This window comes from Cryptomeria japonica, chromosome 10 (assembly GCF_030272615.1).
Source record: "Cryptomeria japonica chromosome 10, Sugi_1.0, whole genome shotgun sequence".
In the NCBI taxonomy this organism is placed as follows: domain Eukaryota; kingdom Viridiplantae; phylum Streptophyta; class Pinopsida; order Cupressales; family Cupressaceae; genus Cryptomeria; species Cryptomeria japonica.
In genome coordinates this window covers 306,482,416-306,503,162 of record NC_081414.1, presented here as the reverse complement: position 1 = coordinate 306,503,162, position 20,747 = coordinate 306,482,416, and positions in this window count along the sequence as shown.

Here is a 20,747-nt window from a genome sequence, read left to right as displayed (position 1 = left end):
GTAATTTGGTCTGTAAATTGAAGAAATCTTTGTATGGCCTCAAACAAAGTCCTAGGATGTGGTACCAGAAATTTGATACATATGTGTTGAGTTTGGGATTTGAACGTTCTAAATCAGATCACTGTGTTTATTATAAATCTTATGGTGATCATTTCTTATTCATTGCATTCTATGTTGATGATATGTTATTCATTGGTAAAGGGAAAGGTATGATTTCAGAACTGAAGTCTCAGCTCGCTGCTAAATTTGAAATGAAAGATCTTGGTACAGCAAAGCACATTCTTGGGATGGAAATTAGAAGAGATAGGGTGAACAGAAAGCTATGGCTAGGCCAGAGTAAGTATGTGAATTCAGTGTTACAGAGGTTCAACATGCAGAATTGTAGACCATTGAGTGTTCCTTTTACAGTTGGAACGAAACTATCTGTTTCAGATTGTCCTACATCCCCATTGGAGATGGAAGACATGAGCAGAGTGCCTTACCAGAGTGCAGTTGGAAGCTTGATGTATGCTATGGTCTGTACTAGACCAGATATTGCCCAAGCAGTGGGAGTACTTTCTAGATATATGTCTAATCCTGGTAGAGTTCATTGGGATGCAGTCAAAAGAGTCTTCAGATATTTGAAGGGTACTTCAGAGTATTCTTTGTGTTATCATGGTAATTCAGTTGGAGACATGACTTCCCTTGATATCCATGGTTATGTAGATTCAGATTGGGCAGGTGATATTGATAGCAGAAGATCCACCAGTGCTTATGTGTTTACTTTGTTTGGTGGTGCAATTAGTTGGATGAGTAAGCGACAGGCTGTGGTTGCTTTATCCACTACTGAAGCAGAGTATATGGCAGCTACTCATGCTTGTAAAGAGGCCATTTGGCTTAAGAGACTGTGTTCGGATATTGGAATAAAACAAGGTACAGTGACAGTTTACTGTGACAGTCAGAGTGCAATTAGCCTAGCTAAGAACCCGACATTTCATGCCCGGACCAAACATATTGATGTTCAGTATCATTTTGTTAGAGATATGGTCGAAGATGGTAGGGTGAAGCTGGTTAAGGTGGACACTTTGATGAATGTTGCAGATGCTTTAACTAAGGTTGTGAGCACAGAGAAGTTCAGATGGTGTTCAGAGTCTATGGGCCTTATGGCCCCTAGCAATTGATTCATTGTGTTGACATTCCCTTCCGCTCATGCAAGGTGTTCGACAAGTGGGAGATTTGTTGGGAAAAATGGTGTCTCAACCTTGCATTTATGCGAGGTTACTATTTATAGTAAGTTTTTATTTGAGCATGAAATGGTGCGAAACTCTCCCTGAAGCTTCTGGTTGGCTAGATAAGCATTCCGGTAAAGTTGCGTCGCAAGGTCACAGCTAGTTTTGAAGATATTAAAGTTTTCGTCTTGGAGGGGTGCAATAAAATGTTTAAACTTAATTTTGGGGACTTTAGAGGCTCCGAAACGCCCTGAAAAGTTTCCGTAACCGGCGAAACTGGTTACGAGGTGATAGAGCACTTCACGAGCTTTCCGGCGCTTCAAACGGTTCGTCAATCGGACACCCGGTTCTCAAGTTATGGCCTCCGGAAGTTTGTACTCCTGAAATAGGAAAAATAATTTGTATCGAATACATAAATGAGCTGTAAAAGGGAGCAACACGTGTTGATGTGTGCTTTAACATGTCATAGAAGGGAGATAAGGTCGGCTACACCTTATTGGGTGGTTTTAGCCCATGGTTTTGTAATACCGTTTGACGGTTTCTTGTATTGTATCTCCTATTTATGAGGTGTGTGAGATAGAGGTTGTGTGTAAGAGTCTTATGGCTATTGAGTTGCCTCTGAATCTCTGATTAGTGCTACTCCTGCGAAGAGCTTGCTCTGCAAGTATTTTGTAATCTGTTTTTGATTGCTGAATAAAATATTGAGCTGCTTTTGGAGGGTGGGGTTTTTCTCCCGAAAGGGTTTTCCCCACGTAAATCATTGTGTTGTGGTATGATTGCTATTATATCTATTTCTATTTTCTGTAACTGTTGTAATGATCTGAAAAAGTTTTGCATTACCCTCCTCTCAAGGTTAGTGTAGGAAGTTGTTTCCGCTACTTAACTTCCTTACATATCTTACATCTCATTCTTCATTGTACAGTTATCTTGTCTCAGCTGGTTCACCAAATCATTAAGAGTTTCCTTCTCATCTTCCTCTTTCTGCATCTTCTCACAAAGTTCTCTTATTTTATTTCTTGCAATGGTGAAATTTTCTTGAAGTCATCAAATTATATCCTGAGCAGCCTTTAGATAATCCTCAAGTTTGATATTCTTTACTTTGTATACATCATAATCTGAAAGAGCTATTTCTAATTGCTTTCTCAAGTTTTCCATCTCTATCGGTGTCAAGATCTTCCTCAAGCTACTAGGCTTTTGAAAATAGAGGACCAAGCTCTGATACCAATTGTTAGGATTCCCAAAGATACTGTGATGTGGGGTGAATCAGTATCTGACCAGTATAGAAATTTTCTTAACTTATAACATGAAAAGCATATTAAAATTGTGTACCGGTAAACCAAAAATAATGTAGCAAATAAAAATAACAACCATAACATGAAAAGCACACCATAACACAATATTTTAACAAGGAAACCCGGTGTGGGAAAAACCTCAGTGGGATTTGTGACCCACAATATTCACTTATTGGCCAATAAGAGAATATTACTGCTTACAATAGGGGACTGCACATGCAGGAAGGCCAAGTGCCTAGAGCTCACTGCTTAGTTACAAAGGAAGTCACACTAACTTACAAAAATGGATTATTCAAATCCAATGTCTTGTACTGCTTCAGACTAGCATCTGTCATGCTAGATTCAGTATCGGTTTAAGCTTCGCTACATACATAAACCCTTAACCAATAATTTTCATATTAGGTTTGCTACCTTTTATTCATATTTCTCATCATATCATATCACAAATGATCTACAATGATCTCATACATATATGAGTCATATTACAATTTTCCATGTCGACTTACAAAATATTTTACAATTAATTACAAAATACATTAATACAAAATTATTGTCGGCCAAGGTGTCGATAATCTTCCTTTTTGGTGTCGGTGTTCTATATGCTAGTGTAGAGTCTTCCTGTGTCAGTGCCTATTGGTATCACATGATTGTAAGGTTTCCATTGATAACTCAATGATGAATGAATAGTACCAAACCGGTACTGAGAGGGGGGGGTGAATCAGTACAGGCAAAAACACACTCTTGAACTAGTTCATCTGCAGACACTGTGCATTGACAGATAAATAGTAACACTAGTCCTTAAACAGAGTACAACTGGCAAAACCAAGAATAACTAAGGCAAGCATAAACCAGTTGACACTTGTCTTCTCTTACAATCTAACACTTCATTTCCATTTCACCCTAATGCATGAACAAGTAATCTACCATCAAAGATATACATATAAGCAACTAGATCAACATGATTCATTGCTTGACAGAAAACAACATAGCATCACATGAAGAAGACATCACACATGACACACATATTTTTCACATGGAAACCCAACTGGGAAAAACCACGATAGGGATGAATACCCACAAGCTTTTTTTTGAACTCTTTAGAAGTCCGCTCTATTAGGAGCCTTGTCCGGTTAAAGATTGATACAATAGGTTATGTTAGGAACCGATCCTATTAGGGATCACCCAGTTAAGGGATGGCTAGAATACCCGGTTAAGGGTTAAACCCTATTAAAGGTTACCTTGTTAGAGGATTTCAAGAACTCAATGGTTTTGAGTCACCCTGTTAAAGGATTTATAGTAAGCCAGTTAAAGCTACCCTGTTAAGGGATTTCTCAACTGTTGAAGTGGTTAGAGATCAACAAGTATTACAATGATCTGGTAACAACACTTAATGCCAATGCAGATCTACTTAAGCTCCTCTTCACCTTCTACACTTACACTTTGCAGGTATCACCTCTCTCCTCTGGCCTGGCAAGAATCACGTATCTATTCTCTTGGATACACACACACAAATTTTGACAACAACCCTGGAAAGAATCACAACATTGACTTTATAGGAAAACAGATAGGTTGGTAGCATAAAACCTAAACCCTAAACCTGTTAGGTTAAGGAATTCAAACGATTCAATCTTGACCATTGAGCACACTACATTAATCTCCATCATTCGTTTTGCACTGATTTCATGGCGGTTGATAACCCATCACACATTATCACCGTTTACAGACTTCGCACATTCTTGAGGTAGATAGGAACAATCTCCTTCATGCAAGATCCTTCACGCACACAAGGCTTATGTGGCAACATGATATGTTCTTCATTATCATGCTAACTCATCACACAAAGTCACTAGTTGAGCCACACAGGCTTGAAGCACTTCAACTAGAAACCCTGAAGTTGAGACTACCAACCAGTAGTCATACAATGCTTCCATGTGTTGGTTCTCATAACCGTATGTTGGTTCACCTTGAACAAACACACCGCTTCACTTTGGCACAAATGCTGGTTCACAATGTTATACTGGTTCTCTTCTCTTCATCATATTTTCCAGTTCACAGTGTTATACCGGTTCTCTTCTCTTCATCATATTGACATCAATGACAACACATAATGTCATTATATCTTCATACCGGTTCACATAATGCCAACAACCATCAATGACAATACCTTCAATCACCTACAATTTCTCATTGGAGTGTGCATTTGCCAACATGTTCTTCACCAGAACAGATCCTGTTAGGAATATAGATCTCTGTTAGGAGATAAGTCCTGTTAAAGACTACCCATTAGAGGATTTTAAGATCCACAGTTGTGTGCCACCTTGTTAGAGGATTTATAAAGGCTTTGCTAAGCCTACCTGGTTAAGGGCTCCAGACTTGTCAAAGTTGTGAGTAATCAACAAGTGAATGATCTAGATAATAGCACATTATGCTTAATTAGATCCTTGACAACTCCTTGTTAATGCATTTCAGCATTACTTCAGTCTTCTATATCTGCACACTCTATTTCTTCACATAGACCTAACCTTCTCTTCACTAATCACATATAATAACCTTTTCTTCTCTACCTCATATACAAAACCTATACATGATGTCCTTATAAAGGAATCTAATTTCATGTTGGTCCAATAAGATTAGACTACAAGTTACTAGGTACAGTGCATCTTGACACATTTGGTAACACGACACAAAAATACTACCAAAGTGTCAGTGGATGATAACTCATCACACATTACAATAATGCTAGTTGGTAACTCATCATAGATATATATTGGTTAATACAATATACCAATTACAGGTTGTCAAAAGTGCAGACTGGAAAATCGTAGTGTTCTGACAAAAAACAAGTGACTGCCGCTCGCATCCTTTGTTCCACTTGAGATCCTCATACCGCTTGAGGTCTTTAGTCAATCTGTGACCAGTAAACCATCTTCTATAAAATACCAATAGTCTAAAGACTACACATTCAATGACATAAAATACCAGTTGGAACAACTACTAATTGAGCATAACTCATACATCAAGTAAGTGTGTGTCCATCAATGACAATCAAAAACATCATAAAAAATACCAACATTTCCTTCATACTTACTTCCAATTGGACCTTTAGGTATTGTTCTAGAAAATAATGCTTCAATTTTCTCAAGCTCTTCATCTTATTTCCTCATGTCTTCTAATTCTTTTTCATATAGGGCTCTCCAATCACTTTTGTTGGTAGATGTTGATGATGATGCATGAAAAGAAGGTTCAGACTTTACAACTCCAGAAGATCCAAATTCTTCAAGCTCAAAAGAAGATAATTCCCCAATCAGAATGTCTTTGTTGACTAAAATGTTTGCCATTGTTCTCAACTCATTAATTGCAGTTGCCTTCATCTTGCAAGTCAGTGGATTAGAAGTGTTAGCTGCCATAGGATCTACCTCAAGCAGTTAAGCTTCTGCAAAAGAGGACCAAAGCTCTGATACTAGTTGTTAGGATAACTAGCGAACAACTGAGAGGGGGGGTGAATCAGTTCTTAATAGATTATAACTTTTAATTCATAATACAACCTTGAACAAATCAAGTATCGGTAAAGCACATACAGATGCTGATAGGAAAAAATACCGGTAAACAATACAACTTAACAATTAACTAAATAATCAATGCAAAGCAACCATACCACATAGAACCCTGATTTGTACATGGAAAACCCGTAAAGGGAAAAACCATGGTGGGAAGCCTACCCATAGTCAGATGATACTTCTGCAAAAATTATGTGTTACAAGAAGGGTCTGCACTTGCAGGAAGGCACACTACCTAGAGCGTACTACTCATTACAAAAGAGTCTCATTGAATATAGAGAGGCTACAACCTTCTCAAGATAAATGGACAACAATCCAATAGAGTGAATTTCTGGAAATAGTATCTACTATGCCTTATTACAGTCCCGGTTAAGCTCAATACCGAAGGACTAAGTCCTCTTCTGAATCCAACTCGATCACCAATGATCGACCAACTCCTCTGCCTAAATCATATTACAATATTCACACATTACATTCCTTGAACATGACCTTTTCAATAACCCCAAGGCCTAAACCAATTAGGTTAGCCACCTAAAGATATTACAATAATATCATTACATAGTTCCATTTACAATGATATGCCATATCGACTTAAGACCAAAACAATAATAACAAATCCATAAATCATCTTGAATCATCTAGGTAACATGTAGAGTACATGCTAGCATGATAGCGGTCCATAACCTAGATAGGTACTAGACCTATTCTGGGTCCACCATGCCAAAGAAATGTCTTCAAGCAATTGAAGCATGATCAACGAACATCTTTAGAATCTTGAAATCCTCAAAGAAGCTGCACCAACACCAATTGTGCATCTTGTCATGATTCCTTAATAAAAGCTCTACCGGTAAAGCCTTAAACCAGTGTCGGTACGGGTTTACCAGAGTGTATGATAACATCCAATTACCAAGCCAATACCAGCTAACCAAAACATGCTTATGGAGCATATAACTCATGAAATCCAATATACTTTACTGATCCAAACATGTCAGAAGTGTCCAACAGATAATCTCTTTTGTCGGTAACACTATATCTTCTATCGGTAACCAAAACTTGTCTATCGGTAACCATCCATATCAGCTAGTGTTGACATCAATGCAACACATAATCAGTTCATAATTCCAATAGTTTCTACACTGTTAAATCCTACAAGATACAAATCTATTATTGGAGGTCTTCTTTATTTTACTCAGAATAGGCCTAACATAATGAATGATGTTTGTATTATTTCAAGATTTCAGAGTGATCCTAGAGAAAATCATGAGAGTGCACTAAAAAAGATTTTTAGATACTTGCAAGTTACATCAGAATATGGTTTGTGATACCCTAAGGATGATAAATTTACTTTATGTGCATATACAGATGCTGATTGGGCTAGAGATGTTGATGACTAGAAAAGTACTTTTTGTGGAGTTTTCTTTCTTGGAAACAAGTCGGTTTCATGGATTAGAAAGAAACAATCATGTACTTCTTTATCTACTATTGAAGTTGAGTATGTTGATGTTGCTACTAACTATACACAGGTTCTATGGATGAAGCAAATGTTGAAGGATATAAAGGTGGATTGTAATGCACCAGTAGTCATTCACTGTGATAACTCTACTGCTATTGACATATCAAATTGTAGACGTCTAAAATTGGTCAATGCTTGCAGAGTCATATTTTAACATTGGCGCATTGCCTTATTTTAGGTTTTTGCATCACATTAACATTTCTTCTATGTTGCACACTTGGTCTTTATCATTTGTTAGCATCGAGTCCTTCTTTTGCATTCTTCATTTGTCTCGCTTTCGAATTTGGTCTTGTTGATAACAATCTTCAGTCATGATTTTGGTCAATCTTATCCTGCCGCATCAATGTGCGTGCTCATTTGTTATCATTTTGGACATTGTCAATCCTAATTAGGGTTTTTTTCTCTTATCAATCTTGTCACTTTGCGATTGATTTGTCATCGATCGTTGTCCTCTTATCAATCTTGTCGTTTTGCGATCGATTTGTCATCGATCGTTGTCATTTTCAATCTTGTCATCTTGTGATCAATTTGTCATCGATCGTGGTCATTTTCAATCTTGTCATTTTGCAATCTATTTTGTCATCGATCGTTGTCATTCTTGTCATCTTGTGATCAATTTGTCATCGATCATCGTCCTTCTCAATCATGTCAATTTGGATCAATTAGTCATTGTTCCTCATTAATTGGTGCATTTATCAAATCACTTATCAGTATGAATCATTTATCAATTCAAAATCATGATCGAATCGACATCAAATCAATCTTACATCAAGACCTAATTGTCATCCTTGCATTTCTAATTTATCTTCTAGGGTTTCATGATTTATTCATTTAACCTTGTTTGTCATTTGCTCTCCATTTTCTCTTTAGGATAAATGATTTATTTATTTATCCTAACTCTTCTTGTCACAATTAGATGTTTATTTAATTGGCTAATTAATTCCTCATATTTTTGTCAATTAATTAATGAATGAGAAATTATTAATTAATTTACCTAATTTTCATCAATTTCCTAATTTCCAAGTCATCATTTCTAACCTAATTTTCTAATTTCTCCTAAATTCCTCTTTTCTGGATTTTTCCGGCCAATTCCTTGAGGGGGCATGCATATGTCATTGTCATTGTCTAGGGCATTTTCATTATTGTTCTTTGAAACAACGCTTAAAATCGCATTGTCTCAAAGAGGGGCAAAATGTAGACGTCTAAAACTGGTCAATGCTTGCGGAATCATACCTTAACATTGGTGTTGCATTAACATTTCTTCTAGGTTGCATACTTGGTCTTTATCATTTGCGAGCATCGGGTCCTTCTTCTGCATTCTTCATTTGGCTCGCTTTCGAATTTGGTCTTGTCGATAACAATCTGTAGTCATGATTTTGATCGATCTTATCCTATCGCATCAATGTGCACGCTCATTTGTCATCATTTTGGACATCATCAATCCTAATTAGGGTTTTGTCCTTTTATCAATCTTTTCATCTTATGATCGATTTGTCATCGATCATTGTCATTTTCAATCTTATCATCATGCGATCGATTTGTCATCGATCATTGTCATTTTCAATCTTGTCATCTTGCGATCGATTTGTCATCGATTGTGGTCATTTCCAATCTTGTCATTTTGCAATCTATGTTTGTCATCGATCGTTGTCATTTTCATTTTGCGATCAATTTGACATCGATCGTTGTCCTTCTCAATCATGTCAATTTGGATCAATTAGTCATTGTTCCTCATCAATTGGTGCATTTTATCAAGTCAGAATCATGATCAAGTCGATCCTACATCAAGACCTAATTGTCGTTCTTGCATTTCTAATTCATCTTCTAGGGTTTCATGATTTATTCATTTAACCTTGTTTGTCATTTCTCCCTCTAGGTTAAATGATTTATCTATCCTAAGTCTTCTTGTCACAATTAAATATTTATTTAATTGGCTAATTAATTCCTCCTCTTTTTGTAAATTAATTAATGAATGAAAAATTATTAATTAATTTACCTAATTTGCATCAATTTCCTCATTTCCAAGTCATCATTTCTAACCTAATTTTCTAATTTCTCCTAAATTCCTAAATGTCTATTTCTATTTCAAAAACTTGTCATAAATTCTTGCATAGCAATTTGTCATAAATTGTCATAAATTGTCATAAATCCTTGCATAGCAATTTGTCATACACTTGTCATGATTTTGCTATTCTTGATTTGAATTTCCATTCGAATCACTTTCATGCTAATCTGATCTTTGGCATTGCATATGTCATTGTCAGTGTCTGGGGCATTTTCATTATCGTTCTTTGAAATAATGCTTAAAATCACATTGTCTCAAAGAGGGGCAAAATGTAGACATCTAAAACTGGTCAACGCTTGCGGAGTCGTATTTTAACATTGGTGTTGTAGCTTAGGAAATAGGAAATCATCACAAACAAATCAAAACATACTAATCATTAGCTCAATCACTAAAGCTCAAATGTAATGATCTATCCTAAACACACTCAATAAAGACATAAAGACAAAACATTCAAAACTAAATACTATGCAAACCAAACGTAGATCTGAATGCTTCCTTCATGCGGCTCCATTGTCCTTCTTTCTTCTCCAAATAGCTTTGTTGTGGGTCTCACCTACTAGTGCATGATCATGGTATGAAAGCAAGTAGACAAGATGATTTCTCAAGAGTACTTGAAGCGTGATTGATTCGACAAAGTAATTTAAAAACAAGTGATTATTAGATTGAGATTGAAGAAATTCATCCAATTTATAGATAAATTGGAGAAATGATCAAATTAGCATGATAATGATTCGAATGGAAATTCAAATCAAGAATAGCAAAATTATGACATGTGTATGACAAATTGCTATGCAAGGATTTATGACAAGATTTATGACAATTTATGACAAATTGCTATGCAAGGATTTATGACAAGATTTTGGAATAGAAATAGACATTTAGGAATTTAGGAGAAATTAAAAATTAGGTTAGAAATGATGACTTGGAAATTAGGAAATTGATGCAAATTAGGTAAATTAATTAATAATTTCTCATTCATTAATTAATTTACAAAAATAGGAGGAATTAATTAGCCAATTAAATAAACATTTAATTTTGACAAGAAGACTTAGGATAAATAAATAAATTATTTAACCTAAAGGGAGAAATGACAAACAAGGTTAAATGATTAAATCATGAAACCCTAGAAGATGAATTAGAAATGCAAAGATGACAATTAGGTCTTGATGCAAGATTTATTTGATGTCGATTCGATCATGATTTTGAATTGATAAATGATTTTATTGATAAATAATTGAAATTGGTTGAAAAATTGACCAATATTGATAAAGAGACCAAATTGATATGCGCCAATTGACATGATTGAAGAGGACAAGGATCGATGACAAATCGATCGCAAAATTGATGAGATTGACAAGTTGATAAGAGATTGACAAGATTGACAAAAATCATGACTGAAAATTGTTATCGACAAGACCTAATTCGAAAGTGAGACAAATGAAGAGTGCAGAAGAAGGACTCGATGCTCGCAAATGATAAAAACCAAGTGCGTGACATAGGAGAAATGTTAATGCAACGCAAAAACATAAGATGAGGCAATGCGCAAATGTTAAAGTATGACTCCGCAAGCGTTGACCATTTTTAGGTGTCTACAGGTGCATTGCCTTATTTTAGGTTTTTGTGTCGCATTAAAATTTCTTCTATGTTGCGTACTTGGTCTTTATCATTTGGGAGCATCGAGTCCTTCTACATTCTTCATTTGTCTTGCTTTCGAATTTGGTCTTGTCGATAACAATCTTCAATCATGATTTTGGTCGATCTTATCCTGCTGCATCAATGTGCGTGCTCATTTGTTATCATTTTGGACATTGTCAATACTAATTAGGGTTTTGTCCTCTTATCAATCTTGTCACTTTGCGATCGATTTGTCATCGATCATTGTCCTCTTATCAATCTTGTCATTTTCCGATCGATTTGTCATCAATCGTTGTCATTTTCAATCTTGTTGTCTTGTGATCGATTTGTCATCGATCATGGTCATTTTCAATCTTGTCATTTTGCAATCTATTTTGTCATCAATCATTGTCATTCTTGTCATCTTGTGATCAATTTGTCATTGATCATCGTCCTTCTCAATCATGTCAATTTGGATCAATTAGTCATTGTTCCTCATTAATTGCCGCATTTATCAAATCTCTTATCAGTATGAATTATTTATCAATTCAAAATCATGATCAAATCGACATCAAATCAATCTTACATCAAGACCTGATTGTCATCCTTGCATTTCAAATTTATCTTCTAGGGTTTCATGATTTATTCATTTAACCTTGTTTGTCATTTTCTCTCCATTTTCTCTTTAGGATAAATGATTTATTTATTTATCCTAAGTCTTCTTGTCACAATTAAATGTTTATTTAATTGGCTAATTAATTCCTCATATTTTTGTAAATTAATTAATGAATGAGAAATTATTAATTAATTTACCTAATTTTCATCAATTTCCTAATTTCCAAGTCATCATTTCTAACCTAATTTTCTAATTTCTCCTAAATTCCTAAATGTCTATTTCTATTTCAAATTCTTGTCATAAATCCTTGCATAGCAATTTGTCATTGTACGTTAGGAAATAGGAAATCATCACAAACAAGTCAAAACTAACCATTAGCTCAATCACGAAAGCTCAAATGCAATGATCTATCCTAAACAACACTCAATAGAGACATGAAATAAAAACATTCAAAACTAGAAATTAAGCAAACCAAAGGTATGATTTGAATGCTCCTTCATGTGGCTCCATTGTCCTTCTTTCTTCTCCAAATAGTTTTGTTGTGGATCTCACCTACTAGTGCATGATCATGATATGAAAGCAAGTAAATAAGATATTGCTCAAGAATACTTGAAGCGTGATTAACTAGAAATTCGATAATCTGATTAGGGGTCAAGAATCAAGGGATTTGATTGAAGAAATTCATCCAATTTATAGAGAAATTGGAGAAAAAGACAAGATTAGCATGATTCAATTCAAATGGAAATTGCAAATCAATATGACAAATTATGACAAATTATGCACTTTCTATGCAAAATTTGTTGATTGATAATTTATGACAAATTATGACAAACTTCTATGTCAAGGATTGATTGATTGTCAATTATGACAAATTATGACAAATTTCTATGTCATTTCCATGAATTTAGGAGAGAAATAGGAGGAAAATTGAAATTAGGAATTTAAGAAATTAGGAAATTAGAAAATGAGGAATTTAAGAAATTAGGAAAAAGATGAAATTGATGAAAATTAGGAAATTAAGTGAATTAATTAATAATTTGTCATTTATTAATTAATTCACAAAGAGGAATAATTAGCCAATTAAATGAACATTTAATTGTGACAAGAAAACTTAGGATAAATAAATAATTTATTAATCCTAAAGGAGGAAATGACAAACCAGGTTAAATGATGAAATCACAAAACCCTAGAAGATGAATTACCAATGCGAGAATGACAATTAGGTCTTGATTGAAGATAATTGATGTCGATCATGATTTTAAATTGATAAATGACCAATGTGATAAATGATTTGATTGATAAATTCGCCAATTGATGAGGAACAATGACAAATTGATCCAAATTGACACAATTGAGACAGACAACGATCGATGGCAAATTGATCGCAAAATGACAAGATTGAAAATGATAAGAATTGATGATAAATTGATCGCCAGATGACAAGATTGATAAGAGGAAAATGATCGATGACAAATCGATCGCAAGATTGACAGGAGGACAAAACCCTAATTAGGATTGACGATGTCCAAAATAATGACAAATGAGCATGCACATGGATGCAATAGGAGAAGATCGATCATGACTGGAGATTGTTGTCGACAAGACCAAATTCAAAGGCGAGATGAAGGAAGAATGTAGAAGAAGGACTCAATGTTCACAAATGACAAAGACCAAGTGCGTGACATAGGAGAAATGTTAATGCGACGCAAAAACCTAAAATGAGGCAATGCGCAAATGTTAAAGCATGATTCCACAAGTGTTGACCATTTTTAGGTGTCTACATTTTGCCCCTCTTTGAGACAATGTGATTTTAAGCGTTGTTTCAAAGAACAGTAATGAAAATGCCCCTGACAATGATAATGACATATGCGTGCCCCCTCAAGGAATTGGCCGGAAACATGCAGAAAAGAGGCCAATTGATCGATAAAAATGATAGGATTGAACAGACTGACAATCAGAGATCGGATGCATGAAGGACAAGCAATTGAAGATGCAAAAGACCACAACCAACATAAGATGGAGAGGGTGCATGTCCATCTATGCACTGACGAAGATCTATAAATGAGACCAAGAGAGGTGAAAAGAGCTTATTTGCACTAGACAAAGAGGAGGATTTGTTGCTCTGGACAAGGACATTTGCAGATAGATGGCGAACATTCCAATGGCGGATCACCTCAAGGAACGTGTATGTACTTACAGATGACCAGACGACGCAGGAGCAGCGGTATGGATGTCAAAAACCCATGTTTTCAATTTCATGAAATTTGAGTGCTTTCGGGACATTGCGGGGCCCACAAGGGATGCAGAAAAGGACTCCTACGCTTGTGTAGGGCAAATCCTGCACTTGTGTAGGGTCTTTTGCACTTGTGTAGGGAGACACAAGTGCAGGTTACCTGACACAGGTGCAGGTTCCTTGACACAGGTGCAATTGTGCAATGCAAACCCTAATTTTGGTTAAAATGACATGCAAATGATCCAGAAAAAGGGGATAAGGGTAAGATAGGTTAGATTAGATGAAAAACACCCTAATTGGACATGAAAATGAGGAAATGCAACCCATAGGAGCAAACCCTAAAACTAACAAAATGTGCCCCAATTGTGATGCAGAGTCGACAGTATCCATTGATCACACGGGAGAATCGACCTGACTGCTTCATGCTACGACACAGACTCAGGAGCACAGAGAGAGATACCTTAGCAGGACTTGGGATATACTATGTCACATTCATGCCCGAGATTAGGGCAAACACAGGACTACTTACCGCATTGCCAGAGCGATGGCATTCAGAGAATTCCTCATTCCATTTGGCGACTGGAGAGGCGACGGTGACACTGGAGGATGTATGGCGTATCCTCCGCATTCTGATTCATGGAGAGATGATAGAGTATGACCCAGTGATAGGGAGAGATGCATTGTGCAGATTGTTTGAGTGTGACGTAGATGATCTGGATATCGTCGAGAGGGAGATTGGCTGGGAGACTATGGCATCAGAGTATGATTGACGATATGTGGTGATAGCTATGGTGATAGCATGTCTACTAGCAGGAGACAGACAAGGACATGGATTCCCTATTAGATGGGGAAGAGTGATAGAGCGGATGGTGACAGAGGGGATAGTATACGCATGGGGACCATGTGTACTGGCTATGCTCTATTTTCAACTGCATCAAATAGCGTATCAGGGAGTTCAGACATTGAGCTATGGAGTCACATTGCTACAGGTATGGGAATTTGAGCACATAGCCATATGTCGACTAATTATAGATAGACAGGTAGTACCACATCGACCATATGTGTATTGCTATGGTGGAGCACTGAGACAGGGTCCGTTTGGATACATACTATATTGGTGACATGAGCTAGATCGACTAAGAGAGTTCATATGGAGGCCATATCATGATTGCCCTGGATGGTCAGATGATAGTGAGGAGTTACCATATTGTAGATAGGAGAGGTACCTGATTGGGTGACCAGTGAATCGCCAGAGAGTAATTGAGATGTACCTACCAGAGAGAGTCAGATGATAGTTTGGAGAGAGGTAGGATGTACCTAGGAGGACTGCACACTTTGCCCGATCTCACAGAGAGACAAGTCAGTGGGGGAGTATGATTCAGCCACACATAGCATATACTAACTTTTCATAGCTACAGCAGAGACAGCGGGATTGGGAATTAGATATGGTGGATGCCAGGATGACAGAGGAGTATGAGAGGTGGTTTGCACGACGACGGCTAGTGCCATTGACAGATCCGGATATTCCAGTACCGAGGCGACAGGAGGACTTCCCACTCACAGGAGAGGAGGAGGGAGATGATCAGGATGAGGAGGATGAGGGCGGGGATGAGGATGATGGAGATGATGAGGATGGAGATGAGGATGAGGGGGATGATGAGGATGAGCCAGATTTAGGCGAGCATGATGCATTGCAGGACATACCCATAGAGCCGGAGACAGCTAGGACAGAGGAGATGGAGATGTGCAGGGCTACCATAGCAAGTCAACAGGATCACATTGTGACTTTAGAGAGATAGTAGGATCAGTTCAGAGCGGAGATAGCTAGACTCATAGCAGCTCAAGATACAACAATTGCTCAGGCACAACGAGAGGAACAGAGAGTCACTGAGTATATTGGGTCGATTCAGGATGCCAGTGCACACGAGATGGCATAGATGCTGGTAGAGATGGGAGAGGAGATATGCCATTGGAGGACACTATATGAGAGTGCAGTTCCACCAGAGCAAAGAGCACCTTCATATCGGGCATGATCAAGGACAAAGAGTAGGGCACACTCTCGAAGGTCATTGAGCAGCATGGGGGTGAGTGGACCTATGAGACCACCACAGCCAAGACTAGGAGGGACATCATCCACGAGACATGGTAGGGATGAGGAGGACAGAGGGAGCACCCAGTGATAGAGGCACATGCTCCTTACGACAGACAGTGGACATTATATAGTTTGACATTTTGTAGTCAGCCTATGGGCCATACTTAGGACAGACAGTCCAATTTTGTACTCTGATATTATTTTGACATATGATATGATATGCATCGATATGATGGGATGCAATGTGTTATGAATTATGTGATTTTCCATGTATGGATTACTTATGTACTGTTGATGTATTATTGTGGAACATGTATGAATATTTTTTTTATTTTATTTTTATGTGTTTTTGGTGCATTAATAATATGAAATGGATAAGATGCCTGATATGATGCTCGATGTAATGCAAATGTACTAACCAAATGGATGCAGGATGCAACATATGTTTGGGGAAATTGGAGCACTAGACCGAACTGACTATCCGAATGGATGGAAGAAATGTTAGTAAGAAGAAAATGAGACAGAGGACAATTAGAGACGAAGAAAAACTTGCTTTCAGTAATGCACTTTGTAGGTGAGAACCTTTATTTTTATGTAGAAAAATGGATGCGTAGCATCATGGCATTGAAGGCCAGAGCTGAAATGCAACCCTTTTTTGCAAAAGACAGACACATCATAGACAAACAACAATCACAACAGAAAAAAAGGACCATGAACCATCCCGGTCACTCTAAATCACCTAGTGACATCATCGAGCAACATATGAACATTATTGAAGCCAAAGATAAATGAATAAAAAGATAAGATGCACAAATTCCAACAAATCAAACAAACATCTTGATCTTCATTGTCAAAAGTTGAAAGTGCTGATAGGACGATCATGCTGTCTGGTTTCAGGACATGTGGTACCCCGTCTAAGATAGGACACAGTCTGGTTTCGAGTATACCACACCCTGTATAAGACCCATGATAGTGTGCCAAGGATGAACGATGTTGAGGTTGTTTGATATGACAATTCGGATCAGTTTGAAGGTCTGGTTTGATTGAAAAAGAAGTTCATCTGTTTAAGCGCAATTTCATTAAAGCACGAGTTTAATCCTCAGGGATCTGTCTTATGCATCAAGAGGATATTTATTGCAAAATGCGTGTTTTTGAATTTTGATGTTTTGAAATGTTTTTGTTCATTTTTTTCAGGACTTTATTTGACTTTTTTAGAGATTTTTTAAAGACATTATTCAATTTTTATGATCTTTTTTCAGGACATTTTTAAATTTTTATGATCTTTTTTCAGGACATTTTTAAATTTTTATGATCTTTTTTCAGGACATTTTTAAATTTTTTTGAGATTTTTTCAGGACATTTTTAAATTTTTATGATCTTTTTTCATGACATTTTTAAATTTTTATGATCTTTTTTCAGGACATTTTTAAATTTTTATGATCTTTTTTCAGGACATTTTTAAATTTTTATGATCTTTTTTCAGGACATTTTTAAATTTTTTTGAGATTTTTTCAAGACATTTTTAAATTTTTATGATCTTTTTTCAGGACATTTTTAAATTTTTATGATCTTTTCAGGACATTTTTCAATTTTTATGATTTTGCCCCCAGTGTCTAGCAAGGCAAGGAATATGATAGGTGAATAAATAGGCTTGCTGAAATGATGGTGGATAGAGGGAAGACAAAGGCCTTTTATTATGGAGACAATACAAATGCAATTTCCAAGGGCTATTACGTGATGGGACAAGAGACTAGATATGACAATGTAAAGCAGTGACATGGCATGAGGGACATGTCAAGAGGTTTTTCAAACTATGTTTAAATTTTGCATCCTTATGTTAGATCAAGATCAAGGAATGAAAAAGAGTGTATGGATAGTGATAAGATATGGATAGGATAAGCAAGACCAAGAATGGATAAGGGATATGGACTGAAGGTCGGGATAGGCTAAGGGATAGTGGCAGAAGCTAGGGAATATGGATGAAAAGTTATAATAAGCAAGTGGATAAAGACCGAAAGCTATGATAGACTAAAAGCTACAAATAAGATGCCTGAAGCTCATGATGATCCTCAGCCTTGTCAAGATCAACGGTGGAAAGAAGAAATGGATATGAGGAACAATAGGATATGAAGGGTAATGACAGGGGTTCGATAGGATAACAAAGGGCAATAGGATATGAAAGAGGAAACCTTCCCCCAAGTGTGGTGTGCAAGAAGTTCATAAATTACACATGACGCTTGTTTGCCAGGTTTTCATCACGGTACGTGCCCAAGGTGCTTGTTTGCCAGGTTTTCACCAGTGGACGAATTATTTTTGCTTTACTTTTTTCTTTCTTTTTTTTCTTCTTTTTTTTTCAATTTTTTTTTTTTTTGCTTTTTTTGTATTTTGACTTTTTCAATAGAAGATGGACACGTGATAGGGGATGGAAGAAGGACTCAAGCATCTTTTTGATTAGATAGTAGCCTTGAAAAAAATGGACCATGACCGTTAAAAGTATGCTCAAAGACGTTGGTAGGATAAGGACATGGAAAATGAGATGAAATTAAGGCAAGGATTTATGCAAAGGATTGGACCGAAGGGATCGAAGGATGAAAAATATGCATTGGATACTGGATAGGGTATTGGAAGAATTGGGCTTGAGCGGATGGAAATGAAGGCAAGATCGACATTGGCACACACCTTGAGGGGTGATGGACTGATGGAGGAAAGATGTATTTTGGATATTGAGATTTTGACGAAGGAAAGGCTATGGATTTTGGGACATAAGGGCCCAAAATGGAAGAAGGATGTGATGGAGGAACAAATTTGAGAGGTTTGGATGGAGGAATAGAAATTTTGGATGCCAAGTTGGATGTTTCTTTAGGCTTTTGTGCTTCAAGGAGCCACTTAGGGATCCACATGGATGTTGATTTTTCATGCTTTTGTGGTTCCTTGGAGTGCATTGCTTGCACAAGGGATTTAGGAACCCATATATATTTTGACTTTGCTTTATTTTGCTCAGTGGGCCTTTGTGGCCTTTTGGATTTTTCTTTTTCTTTATAGATCATATTGTTCTTTGTTTTGACATGTCGATTATATTGGACATGTTGATCCTTGAATACATGTCGATTTCTAGACTTGTGACTTTTATACTTGGAATTCAAATTGCTTGGAGGAGGAAAGGAATGTATGGATGGATATGAATGAAATGGACTTCTTTTGGATTGATGAAATTTACTCAAGGATGTGTGCCTTTTTCTGACCTTGCATAGAGGATGAAGGGATATAAGGACCTAAGATGGATGGAAGGTATGATGGGGAAGGTGTATGTTTTGATTTTGATGGAGGGATACCAACGTCTTGAGAGTGAGTAGTGTAGACATGACCCTTAAGATCTTCTTTGATATGGAGAGATTCTTGCTTATGGAGATCTACTCCTTTGCCTTTATGAATATCTTGACTTGTAGGATACTCTTTGCTTTGGGAAGAAGACACGAGTCCATTATGAGGTGGATATGATATGAGAGAAATAATGAGATCTTGAAATGGATCGGATTGGACCAAAGTGGAAGAACCTATTATGCATGTCGAGGGTTCATGAACATCTTGCACTGACACATTAGAATCATGAGTGGGATTAGGATCATGAGGAGGACTAGGATTGTGTAGTGGACATGGTTCAATGATAGGCTCTTCAAGAGATGGAATGGGAGGAATAATGGGATCATCACAAGAAATATGATCCTGGAGTGGATATGCTGGATTAAGACAAGGAGATGGAGGAACAAACGGATCTTGTGGAGGATTTAAAGGAATAGTTTGATCTTGACAAGGAGGAAGATCATTGGAATCCTCTTTAAAGTTGCTTTTCTCTTGACTTTCAATGGGATCATTGGAAAGGATGGGAGGGATATCTTGATCTTTCTTAGGAAGTGGAATGTCAATGGGATTTGAAAGGACATTGTTTTCATGAAATGGAAGGGGATCGTTTGGGATTTGATGGACTGGGATATCTTGATCTTGCCCAGGGAATGGAGTGTCAATAGGACTTTGGATAGGATGGACAAGAATAGGGGAATCATCATGAGTGTCTAGGAATATGGGGTCCTGGTCAACAATTGGATGGGATGATAAGGTTTCAGGATCTTGATCTTGATTTTCTTTAGGACTCATTTCTTCATGCTCTAAATTATCCTCTTGACATGAGGTTGGAATTTGGATATGCATGGAGAATTCTGACAAGGAATCAATGTTTTGGCATGAAGGAAATGCATTTTGAACATTTGTGATGGATTCTGGCAAGGAATCAATGCTTGAACATGAGGAAGAAGGACTTTGAATGGGGTCCTCTAAAACAGGTAATGGCAATAAAGTGCATGGTGGCATTGGGTCTTGTAGTTCTGAAACATGACAAGGATGTGCATCATGAATTGGATTATCTTGGCAATCAATTATGGATAGCCCTTGGGTAATTTCATCCTTGGATGTATTGTTTGATAAGGACAATATGGAAGGTTCTTGTGAAACTTCTAAGGGTGTAGGGATAGATGCCACTGGAGAGTCAATTTGTTTGTAGGG